The sequence below is a fragment of the Oncorhynchus mykiss genome, chromosome 2 (assembly GCF_057628025.1).
Source record: "Oncorhynchus mykiss isolate SJ-2025 chromosome 2, ASM5762802v1, whole genome shotgun sequence".
NCBI lineage: Eukaryota > Metazoa > Chordata > Actinopteri > Salmoniformes > Salmonidae > Oncorhynchus > Oncorhynchus mykiss.
In genome coordinates, this window is record NC_143023.1 from 55,534,431 (window position 1) to 55,546,905 (window position 12,475).

Below are 12,475 nucleotides of genomic sequence, written 5' to 3' on the forward strand. Positions count from 1 at the left end.
AGGAATCCAGAAAGCTACTGGTAAACTTTGATCAAACAATGTTTCTAATCAAAAGTCAAACAACGTTTCTAATCAATCCTCAGGTACCCTAATATGTAAATAAATGATAATATTTCAGACAGAAAGAACAGTGTTCAATAGATAATAATAATAATCACAGTAGTTGTCGAGGGTGCAGCAAGTCAGCACCTCAGGTGCTGAACAGTTGAAACTGGAGCAGCAGCACGGCCAGGTGGACTGGGGACAGCAAGGAGTCCTCATGCCAGGTAGTCCTGAGGCATGGTCCTCGGGCTCAGGTCCTCCGATAGAGAGAAAGAAAGAGAGAAAGAGAGAATTAGAGAGAGCATATTTAAATTCACACAGGACACCGCAATAAGACCGGAGAAATACACCAGATATAACAAACTGACCCTAGCCCCCCGACACATAAACTACTGCAGCATAAATACTGGAGGCTGAGACAGGACGGGTCAGGAGACACTGTGGCCCCATCCGATGATACCCCCAGACAGGGCCAAACAGGAAGGATATAACCCAACCCACTTTGCCAAAGCACAGCCCTCATACCACTAGAGGGATATTTTCAGCCACCAACTGACCATCCTGAGACAAGGTCGAGTGTAGCACACAAAGATCTCCGCCACGGCACAACCCAAGGGGGGGGGGGGGGACGCCAACCCAGACAGGAAGATCACATCAGTGACTCAACCCACTCAAATGATGCACCCCTCCTAGGGACGGCATGAAAGAGCACCAGTAAGCCAGTGACTCAGCCCCTGTAATAGGGTAAGAGGCAGAGAATCCCAGTGGAAAGAGGGGAACCGGCCAGGCAGAGACAGCAAGGACGGTTCGTTGCTCCAGAGCCTTTCCATTCACCTTCACACTCCTGGGCCAGACTACACTCAATCATATGACCCACTGAAGAGATGAGTCTTCAGTAAAGACTTAAAGGTTGAGACCGAGTCTGCGTCTCTCACATGGGTAGGCAGACCATTCCATTAAAATGGAGCTCTATAGGAGAAAGCCCTGCCTCCAGCTGTTTGCTTAGAAATTCTAGGGACAATTAGGAGGCCTGTGTCTTGTGACCGTAGTGTACGTGTAGGTATGTATGGCAGGACCAAATCAGAAAGATAGGTAGGAGCAAGCCCATGTAATGCTTTGTAGGTTAGCAGTAAAACCTTGAAATCAGCCCTTGCCTTAACAGGAAGCCAGTGTATGGAGGCTAGCACTGGAGTAATATGATAATTTTTTGGTTCTAGTCAGGATTCTAGCAGCCGTATTTAGCACTAACTGAAGTTTATTTAGTGCTTTATCCGGGTAGCCGGAAAGTAGAGCATTGCAGTAGTCTAACCTAGAAGTAACAAAAGCATGGATTAATTTTTCGGAATAATTTTTGGACAGAAGTTTTCTGATTTTTGCAATGTTACGTAGATGGAAAAAAGCTGCCCTTGAAACAGTCTTGATATGGTCGTCAAAAGAGAGATCAGGGTCCAGAGTAACACCGATGTCCTTCACAGTTTTATTTGAGACGACTGTACAACCATTAAGATTAATTGTCAGATTCAACAGAAGATCTCTTTGTTTCTTGGGACCTAGAACAAGCATCTCTGTTTTGTCCGAGTTTAAAAGTAGAACGTTTGCAGCCATCCACTTCCTTATGTCTGAAACACAGACTTCTAGCGAGGGCAATTTTGGGGCTTCACCATGTTTCATTGAAATGTACAGCTGTGTGTCATCCGCATAGCAGTGAAAGTTAACATTATGTTTTCGAATGACATCCCCAAGAGGTAAAATATATAGTGAAAACAATAGTGGTCCTAAAACGGAACCTTGAGGAACACCAAAATGTACAGTTGATTTGTCAGAGGACAAACCATTCACAGAGACAAACTGATATCTTTCCGACAGATAAGATCTAAACCAGGCCAGAACTTGTCCGTGTAGACCAATTTGGGTTTCCAATCTCTCCAAAAGAATGTGGTGATTGATGGTATCAAAAACAGCACTAAGGTCTAGGAGCACGAGGTTAGATGCAGAGCCTCGGTCTGATGCCATTTAAAGGTCATTTACCACCTTCACAAGTGCAGTCTCAGTGCTATGTTGGGGTTTATAACCAGACTGAAGTATTTCGTAAACATTGTTTGTCTTCAGGAAGGCAGTGAGTTGCTGGGCAACAGCCTTTTCAAAGAATTTTGAGAGGAATGGAAGATTCGATATAGGCCGATTAGTTTTTTATATTTTCTGGGTCAAGGTTTAGCTTTTTCAAGAGAGGCTTTATTACTGCCACTTTTAGTGAGTTTGGTACACATCCGGTGGATAGAGAGCCGTTTATTATGTTCAACATAGGAGGGCAAGTTGTGACCGGCGTTACCTTAGATTGTAAATTGTCATGGTCAAAACATATGGATTCAATGGTTGCAAAGATGGGGAGAGGTCTAGCCGTAATAATATCTGCTTTTTTGACACCACATTCCAAAAAGCAAGTTCTGCAGGCTCTTGTTTTGTCTAATCTTGATTATTGTCCAGTCGTGTGGTCCAGTTAAGCTACATCTGGCCCAGAACAGAGCAGCATGTTTTGCTCTTAATTGTAATCAGAGGGCTAATATAAATACTATTGTCATGACTGTCCTGACCAGGTCAGGTTACAGGAGACCACAACCCTACCGATTATCTCTCAACCCCAACAGAGGAGGAGAGATCGAGGGGTCTGAAGATGTGGGGGGTTTTATGGTCCCTCACGCCCCTGGTAAATCTCAGGCCACAGACAAATTCCTTTGTCCTGTTACTGAGAACCAGCCTCAGAACATTAAACATGAAATAAAGGGACTTTGGAACAATGGTTTTCGTCAGCCACAATGGTGGTCATGACGGTAGATGGAATATGAAAATGTATGTCATTTTTGTTTTGTTATTAAAGGTTAATAGATTACGTTATTACGAAAACATTGTAACGTGAAGAGTTTTCCTAGTAGATGTTTGATGTTTTTACATTGTACATTGTATGGAAAATATCCAAATCAAAGAGAATGTTTTGGGGAAGATGAAATGTTAAGTTAGTTGTCTAAAATTGGATTTGAATAAAACCTAGACCTTGCTCTTAACTTGGTACGCCCAGAGAATTGCCCTAAATGTGGCTACGCCCACTTCTGACCCAAGGGTATAAAACCTGTGAGTATAGAATTTACAGGAGGACTACGTGACCCCAGCTGCAGCAAGGTCTAAAAAAGTCAACGAACCCAGAACGCAACGCAAGTTTGAGGACAAAGAAAACCTTTTCTACCCAAGCTACGGATGAGTAGCTGTGTCTAAGGGGGCGAATTCAAGTCAAACCACCTAGCCTCCATCTCCCATAGAATCGTGGTATCTAAAGGGTTTCATTCCTATGCTGTGAGCTCTGAGCTACAGCTGTCTGTCCTCAGAAGACCCCTTCCAGAGAAATGGGTGAGGGAACAGACTCCTAACCCAAAAAGGACACTGACATCGGGAGGACGAGCAGGGAGGTGTGCAGGAGAAGTGCGTCATCGAACAGCGGAAAGGTCCACGCAAAGAATCCTCGGAGATCATCCCCACGTAACTACATCATTATATTCTGACACATAAGAGCGGCAGTTTGGGGCAAAGCTAGGGTTAGAATAGCGTAGCTGACAAATTCACCCAAATATATATTTCTCTTGTGTACTTTCTTTTTTCTCTCTCTATTGAAATCCTCATTGTGGCTAACACGCGCCATAGTGTGTTGGCCCGTTATACTAAGTTCTAATCAATAGCCTATAATGTGTTTTGTCTATGTGTATCTTTTATCATCATTTTAGCTTTTTAGTAAATAAATAATCAACTTCATAATTCATTAGTGAGACTCGGGTCCGTGCAGATTCACGGGCTATACGATGTTCAGAATGAGATTGGTAGAGGCAACTGGTTAATTAGCGGCTGTTGTAAAATCTATATTCTGATATTCTTTGAGTTAATTTGGGAAATAGAAACTCAATTAAAACTAGTTTTCCCATGGTGCCCCAGGTTAATGAGTTAATAATTGCTTGATTCAGTTAATCCCGCAATTAGAAACTTGTAATCATTCGATGAGCAACAGTCGTCACATTAGCTAATACAACGTCACGACACTATGCATGCCAGTCTCTCTTGACTAAGAGTTGAGGAGAGACTGACTGCATCACTATTTTAATAAGAAACATGAATGTGTTGAAAATCCCAAATTGTTTGCATAGTCAATTTACACACAGCTCTGATACACACATTTATCCCACCAAACATGCCACCAGGTATCTTTCCATAGTCCCCAAATCCAGAACAAATTCAAGAAAACATACAGTATTATATAGAGCCATTGTTGCACGGAACTCCGTTCCATTTCATATTGCTCAAATAACAACGCCTCTCCCCTATTTGACCTAGATAGTTTGTGTGTATGCATTGATATGTAGGCTACATGTGCCTTTTTAAAAATTTACATAGTTCTGTCCTTGAGCTGTTCTTGTCTAATTTTGTACTATGTTTCATGTTTTGTGTGGACTCCAGGAAGAGTAGCTGCTGCTTTTGCAACAGCTAATAGGGATCCTAATAAAATACCAAATATCAAATACCAAAACTGACAGATTTTTATGGGGATTATTTTATTATGCCAATTGATTTCCACAGGGGCGCGGACATCAATTTTAGGGTTTTTTAACAAGTCACATAATAAGTTTCATAGACTCACTGTGTGCTAATAGCGTTTAACATGATTTTTGAATGACTCTTCAGGGATTTCACCATGAGGCCAATGGTGATTTTAAAACAGTTACAAAGTTGAATGGCTGTGATAGGAGAAAACTGAGGATGGATCAACAACATTGTAGTTACTCCACAATACTAACCTAGCTGACAGAGTGAAAAGCAGGAAGCCTGTATAATGTAACAAGGCACTAAATAATACTGTGAAAAAAGTGGCAAAGCAATTCACTTATTGTCCTGAATACAAATGTTTGGGGCAAATCCAATACATCACGGAGTACCACTCTCCATATTTGCAAGCCGATTGGTGGCATCATGTTATGGGTACGCTTGTAGTTGTTAAGGACTGGGATGTTTTTCTGGATAAAGAAGAAACCGAATGGAGCTAGGCACAGGCAAAATCCTAGAGGAAAACCTGGTTCAGTCTGCTTTCCACTAGACACAGAGATTCATTCACACTTCAGCAGGACAATAACCTAAAAGACGAGGCCAAATCTACACTGGAGTTGCTTACCAAGAAGACAGTGAATATTCCTGAGTGGCCGAGTTACAGTTTTGACTTAAATCTGCATGAAAATACAGTGGGGCAAAAAAGTATTTAGTCAGCCACCAATTGTGCAAGTTCTCCCACTTAAAAAGATGAGAGAGGCCTGTAATTTTCATCATAGGTACACTTCAACTATGACAGACAAAATTAGAAAAAAAAAATCACATTGTAGGATTTTTAATGAATTGATTTGCAAATTATGGTGGAAAATAAGTATTTGGTCAATAACAAAAGTTTATCTCAATACTTTGTTATATACCCTTTGTTGGCAATGACAGAGGTCAAACGTTTTCTGTAAGTCTTCACAAGGTTTTCACACACTGTTGCTGGTATTTTGGCCCATTCCTCAGATCTCCTGCAGATCTCCTCTAGAGCAGTGATGTTTTGGGGCTGTTGCTGGGCAACACGGACTTTCAACTCCCTCCAAAGATTTTCTATGGGGTTGAGATCTGGAGACTGGCTAGGCCACTCCAGGACCTTGAAATGCTTCTTACGAAGCCACTACTTCGTTGCCCGGGTGGTGTGTTTGGGATCATTGTCATGCTGAAAGACCCAGCCACGTTTCATCTTCAATGCCCTTGCTGATGGAAGGAGATTTTCACTCAAAATCTCACGATACATGGCCCCATTCATTCTTTCCTTTACAGGGATCAGTCGTCCTCATCCCTTTGCAGAGAAACAGACCCAAAGCATGATGTTTCCACCCCCATGCTTCACAGTAGGTATGGTGTTCTTTGGATGCAACTCAGCATTCTTTGTCCTCCAAACACGACGAGTTGAGTTTTTACCAAAAAGTTATATTTTGGTTTCATCTGACCATATGACATTCTCCCAATCTTCTTCTGGATCATCCAAATGCTCTCTAGCAAACTTCAGACGGGCCTGGACATGTTCTGGCTTAAACAGGGAGACACGTCTGGCACTGCAGGATTTGAGTCCCTGGCAGCATAGTGTGTTACTGATGGTAGGCTTTGTTACTTTGGTCCCAGCTCTCTGCAGGTCATTCACTAGGTCCCCCCGTGTGGTTCTGGGATTTTTGCTCACCGTTCTTGTGATCATTTTGACCCCACGGGGTGAGATCTTGCGTGGAGCCCCAGATCGAGGGAGATTATCAGTGGTCTTGTATGTCTTCCATTTCCTAATAATTGCTCCCACAGTTGATTTTTTCAAACCAAGCTGCTTACCTATTGCAGATTCAGTCTTCCCAGCCTGGTGCAGGTCTACAATTTTGATTCTGGTGTCCTTTGACAGCTCTTTGGTCTTGGCCATAGTCGAGTTTGGAGTGTGACTGTTTGAGGTTGTGGACAGGTGTCTTTTATATTGATAAAAACTACAAATAAAAAAAATTACTCTCTCCAGAAATAAGTCTCTCACTGTTGCCGCCTGCTACCGACCCCCCTCAGCTCCCAGCTGTGCCCTGGACACCATTTGTGAATTAATCGCCCCCCATCTAGCTTCAGAGTTTGTTCTGTTAGGTGACCTAAACTGGGATATGCTTAACACCCCGGCAGTCCTACATTCTAAGCTAGATGCCCTCAATCTCACACAAATCACGAAGGAACCCATCAGGTACAACCCTAAATCTGTAAACAAGGGCACCCTCATAGACATCATCCCGACCAACTGGCCCTCCAAATACACCTCCGCTGTCTTCAACCAGGATCTCAGCGATCACTGCCTCATTGCCTGTATCCGCTACGAATCCGCAGTCAAACGACCACCCCTCATCACTGTCAAACGCTCCCTAAAACACTTCTGTGAGCAGGCCTTTGTAATCGCCCTGGCCCGGGTATCCTGGAAGGATATTGACCTCATCCCGTCAGTTGAGGATGCCTGGTCATTCTTTAAAAGTAACTTCCTCACCATTTTAGATAAGCATGCTCCGTTCAAAAAATGCAGAACTAAGAACAGATATAGCCCTTGGTTCACTCCAGACCTGATTGCCCTCGACCAGCACAAAAACATCCTGTGGCGGCCTGCAATAGCATCGAATAGTCCCCGCGATATGCAACTGTTCAGGGAAGTCAGGAACCAATACACGCAGTCAGTCAGGAAAGCAAAGGCCAGCTTCTTCAGGCAGAAATTTGCATCCTGTAGCTCTAACTCCAAAAAGTTCTGGGACACTGTGAAGTCCATGGAGAACAAGAGCACCTCCTCCCAGCTGCCCACTGCACTGAGGCTAGGTAACACGGTCACCACCGATAAATCCATGGTTATCGAAAACTTCAACAAGCATTTCTCAACGGCTGGCCATGCCTTCCTCCTGGCTACTCCAACCTCGGCCAACAGCTCCGCCCCCTCCCGCAGCTACTCGCCCAAGCCTCTCCAGGTTCTCCTTTACCCAAATCCAGATAGCAGATGTTCTGAAAGAGCTGCAAAACCTGGACCCGTACAAATCAGCTGGGCTTGACAATCTGGACCCTCTATTTCTGAAACTATCTGCCGCCATCGTCACAACCCCTATTACCAGCCTGTTCAACCTCTCTTTCATATTGTCTGAGATCCCCAAGGATTGGAAAGCTGCCGCAGTCATCCCCCTCTTCAAAGGGGGAGACACCCTGGACCCAAACTGTTACAGACCTATATCCATCCTGCCCTGCCTATCTAAGGTCTTCGAAAGCCAAGTCAACAAACAGGTCACTGACCATCTCGAATCACACCGTACCTTCTCCGCTGTGCAATCTGGTTTCTGAGCCGGTCACGGGTGCACCTCAGCCACGCTCAAGGTACAAAACGATATCATAACCGCCATCGATAAAAGACAGTACTGTGCAGCCGTCTTCATCGACCTTGCCAAGGCTTTCGACTCTGTCAATCACCATATTCTTATCGGCAGACTCAGTAGCCTCGGTTTTTCTGATGACTGCCTTGCCTGGTTTACTACTTTGCAGACAGAGTTCAGTGTGTCAAATCGGAGGGCATGCTGTCCGGTCCTCTGGCAGTCTCTATGGGGGTGCCACAGGGTTCAATTCTCGGGCCGACTCTTTTCTCTGTATATATCAATGATGTTGCTCTTGCTGCGGGCGATTCCCTGATCCACCTCTACGCAGACGACACCATTCTGCATACTTCCGGCCCGTCCTTGGACACTGTGCTATCTAAACTCCAAACGAGCTTCAATGCCATACAACACTCCTTCCGTGGTCTCCAACTGCTCTTAAACGCTAGTAAAACCAAATGCATGCTTTTCAACTGTTCGCTGCCTGCACCCGCACGCCAGACTAGCATCACCACCCTGGATGGTTCCGACCTAGAATATGTGGACATCTATAAGTACCTAGGTGTCTGGCTAGACTGTAAACTCTCCTTCCAGACTCATATCAAACATCTCCAATCTAAAATCAAATCTAGAGTCGGCTTTCTATTCCGCAACAAAACCTCCTTCACTCACGCCGTCAAACTTACCGTAGTAAAACTGACTATCCTACCGATCCTCGACTTCGGCGATGTCATCTACAAAATAGCTTCCAACACTCTACTCAGCAAACTGGATGCAGTTTATCACAGTGCCATCCGTTTTGTTACTAAAGCACCTTATACCACCCACCACTGCGACCTGTATGCTCTAGTCGGCTGGTCCTCGCTACATATTCGTTGCCAGAAACACTGGCTCCAGATCATCTACAAGTCCATGCTAGGTAAAGCTCCGCCTTATCTCAGTTCACTGGTCACGATGGCAACACCCACCCGTAGCACGCACTCCAGCAGGTGTATCTCACTGATCATCCCTAAAGCCAACACCTCATTTGGCCGCCTTTCGTTCCAGTTCTCTGCTGCCTGTGACTGGAACGAATTGCAAAAATCACTGAAGTTGGAGACTTTTATCTCCCTCACCAACTTCAAACATCTGCTATCTGAGCAGCTAACCGATCGCTGCAGCTGTACATAGTCTATCGGTAAATAGCCCACCCAATTTTACCTACCTCATCCCCATACTGTTTTTATTTATTTACTTTTCTGCTCTTTTGCACACCAATATCTCTACCTGTACATGACCATCTGATCATTTATCACTCCAGTGTTAATCTGCAAAATTGTAATTATCCGCCTACCTCCTCATGCCTTTTGCACACAATGTATATAGACTCTCTTTTTTTTCTACTGTGTTATTGACTTGTTAATTGTTTACTCCATGTGTAACTCTGTGTTGTCTGTTCACACTGCTATGCTTTATCTTGGCCAGGTCCCAGTTGCAAATGAGAACTTGTTCTCAACTAGCCTACCTGGTTAAATAAAGGTGAAATAAAAAAATAAATAAAAAATAACAAGTTCAAACAGGTGCCATTAATACAGGTAACGAGTGGAGGACAGAGGAGCCTCTTAAAGAAGAAGTTACAGGTCTGTGAGAGCCAGAAATCTTGCTTGTTTGTAGGTGACCAAATACTTATTTTCCACCATAGTTTGCAAATAAATTCATTAAAAATCATACAATGTCATCTTCTGGATTTTTTTTCTCAATTTGTCTGTCATAGTTGAAGTGTACCTATGATGAAAATGACAGGCCTCTCTCATCTTTTTAAGTGGGAGAACTTGCACAATTGGTGGCTGACCAAATAATTTTTTGCCCCACTGTATATGGCAAGACTTGAAAATGGTTGTCTAGCAATGATCAACAACCAATTTGACAGAGCTTGAAGAATTTTGAAAATAATCATGTACAATCCAGGTGTGCAAAGCTCTTAGAGACTTAGCCAGAAAGAATCACAGCTATAATCGCTGCCAACTGTGAATTTAACATGTATTTACTCAGAGGTGTGAATACTTACATAAATTACATCTTTGTGCATTTCATTTTCATTTAATTTGCAAACATTTCTAAAAACATGATTTCACTTTGTCATTATGGGGTATTGTGTGTAGGTGGGTGAGAAAAAATATATTTTGAATTCAGGCTGTAGCACAACAAAATGTGAAATAAGTCAAGGGGTAGGAATACTTTCTGAAGACCCTGTACCTTTGTCTACCTTTGTCTAAGACGAACTTTGTATTACAAGCCGCTAAAAGTATTGTATGATGCAGGAGATGTCGTTTTCATACTAGTACTCTGGTATGGTTCCAGTGTATGTACTCATCCTCCTGTTAAATATGCATGGCGATCCCACGGCAGCCTCTGAGCCCTCCCACACACAGTACAGAGTAAATAGCATATCTAACAGCTAGTATCTGACGATTGAGGTGACGCCATGTACACAGCCGTTGGGCAAACACCCACGCTATGCGGTTGCCTGAGAGTGTTGCCTCATCAGAGAAAGAATCCAGCCTTACATCTACGTCTATTCTATTCTCTAAGTTGGCACCAAAAAGCACTTCATCTGATTGAGCTTAAACCCTAGCTTGGAGAGGTGAGGTTACAAGGGAAGTTGTGTCTCATACCGCAATCTCAGGGGTGTGAAAGCTGCCTCTGCACATTGCTGAACTTTCAGGGAGCTAGTGCTAGCCTGAATGGAAGAGAGAGATAATTGTTGGCTGTTCCTTGAAAAGCAAACCCTAGAAACCTGTGTGTGTCCTGGGAGGATGCTTATATGAAGAAAAAAAAGTCCAACATTTTGATTGATGTGAACCCATCGCCTCGACAAATAGAGCGAGACAGCACATTGAACGTAAACATACGGACTGTGAACTTCAGATAGTCACTGTTCCCAGAACATTTGTTAGGTTGCGGTCAAATGTTCTCGTAACACAGCAACTGTCAAGTCGTGCTGATGATTATACAATGTTTGTATAAAACATTTGCCTGATGTCACAAAAACATTCCCAGAACACATTTAATCTTTTCTTTAAAGGTTCCCAGAATGTTTCAATAGGTTGTCATTATTGAAAGAGATTGTGATATCTCAAATCTCAAAATAGGGCTACTTAATGTTAGATCCCTCACTTCCAAGGCAGTTATAGTCAATGAGCTAATCACTGATCATAATCCTGATGTGACTGGCCTGACTGAAACATGGCCTAAGCCTGATTAATTTACAAGTGAAATGAGGCCTCTTCTCCTGGTTACACTAGTGACACTAGTGTTGCAAACATTTACGATAGCAAATTTCAATTTACATCTATGCAGCCTACTCAACACATTTTTATAGCTACTGTTTACAGGCTTCATGTCTTGGTATACAGTGTTCCTAACTGAGTTCCCTGAAATCCAATCGGACCTTGTAGTCAAGGCAGATAATATTCACATTTTTGGTAATTTTAATATTCACATGGAAAAGTCTACACACCCACTCCAAAGGCTTTCCGAGTCATGATCGACTCAGTGGGTTTAGTCCAACATGTCTCCTGACCTACTCACTGCCACAGTCATACTCTGGACCTAGTTTTGTCCCGTGGAATAAATATTGTGGATCTTAGCTTTTTTCCTCATAGTCCTGGCCTATCGGACCACTAATTTTTTAAGTTTGCAATCGCAACAAATAATCTGCTTAGAGCCCAACCAAGGATCATCAAAAGACGTCTATAAATTCCCGGACAACTCAAAGATTCCTGGATGCCCTTCCAGACTCCCTTCACCTACTCAAGGACGCCGGAGTACAAAAATTGGTTAACCCCTAACTGAGGAACTCAATTTTACCTTGCGTAATACCCTAGATTCAGTCTCACCCCTAAAAACAAAAAACATTTATTATAAGTAACTAGCTCCCTGGAATACAGAAAATACCAGAGCCTTGAAGAAAGCTTCCAGAAAATTGGAACGGAAATGGTGCTACACCAAACTGGAAGTCTACCAACTAGCTTGGAAAGACAGTACCGTACAATATCGAAGAGCCTCCACTGCTATTTTTTATACTGTCGCAAATATAACTAAATTAATTAACTTCTTTGACGAAAAGATCATGATCATTAGAAAGCAAATTACGGACTCCTCTTTAAATCTGCATATTTCTACAAAGCTCAGTTGTCCTGAGTCTGCACAACGCTGCCAGGACCTAGGATCAAGGGAAACAGTCAAGTTGTTTAATCCTATATCTCTTGACACTTTAATGAAAATAGTAATGGCCTCTAAACCTCCAAGCTGCATTCTGCACCCTACTCCAACTAAACTACTGAAAGAGCTGCTTCCTGTGCTTGGCCCTGTCACGCCCTGGTCTTAGTATTTTGTGTTTTCTTTATTATTTTGGTCAGGCCAGGGTGTGACATGCGTTTTTTTATGTGGTGTGTTTTGTCTTGGGGTTTTAGTAGGTATTGGGATTGTGGCTTAGT

General features: G+C 43.1%; 1 long non-coding RNA gene across 1 annotated transcript in view; it reads right to left on the minus strand.

Annotated features, from left to right (window-relative positions):
- Positions 1-216: 216 nt before the first annotated feature.
- The window catches only part of LOC149985155 (uncharacterized), a 176,124-nt gene continuing 163,865 nt past the window's right edge, over positions 217-12,475 (minus strand). Inside the window, exon 3 of the long non-coding RNA XR_016487229.1 lies at positions 217-299. This is a non-coding gene — a long non-coding RNA (uncharacterized LOC149985155). The remainder of the gene's footprint in view (positions 300-12,475) is intronic.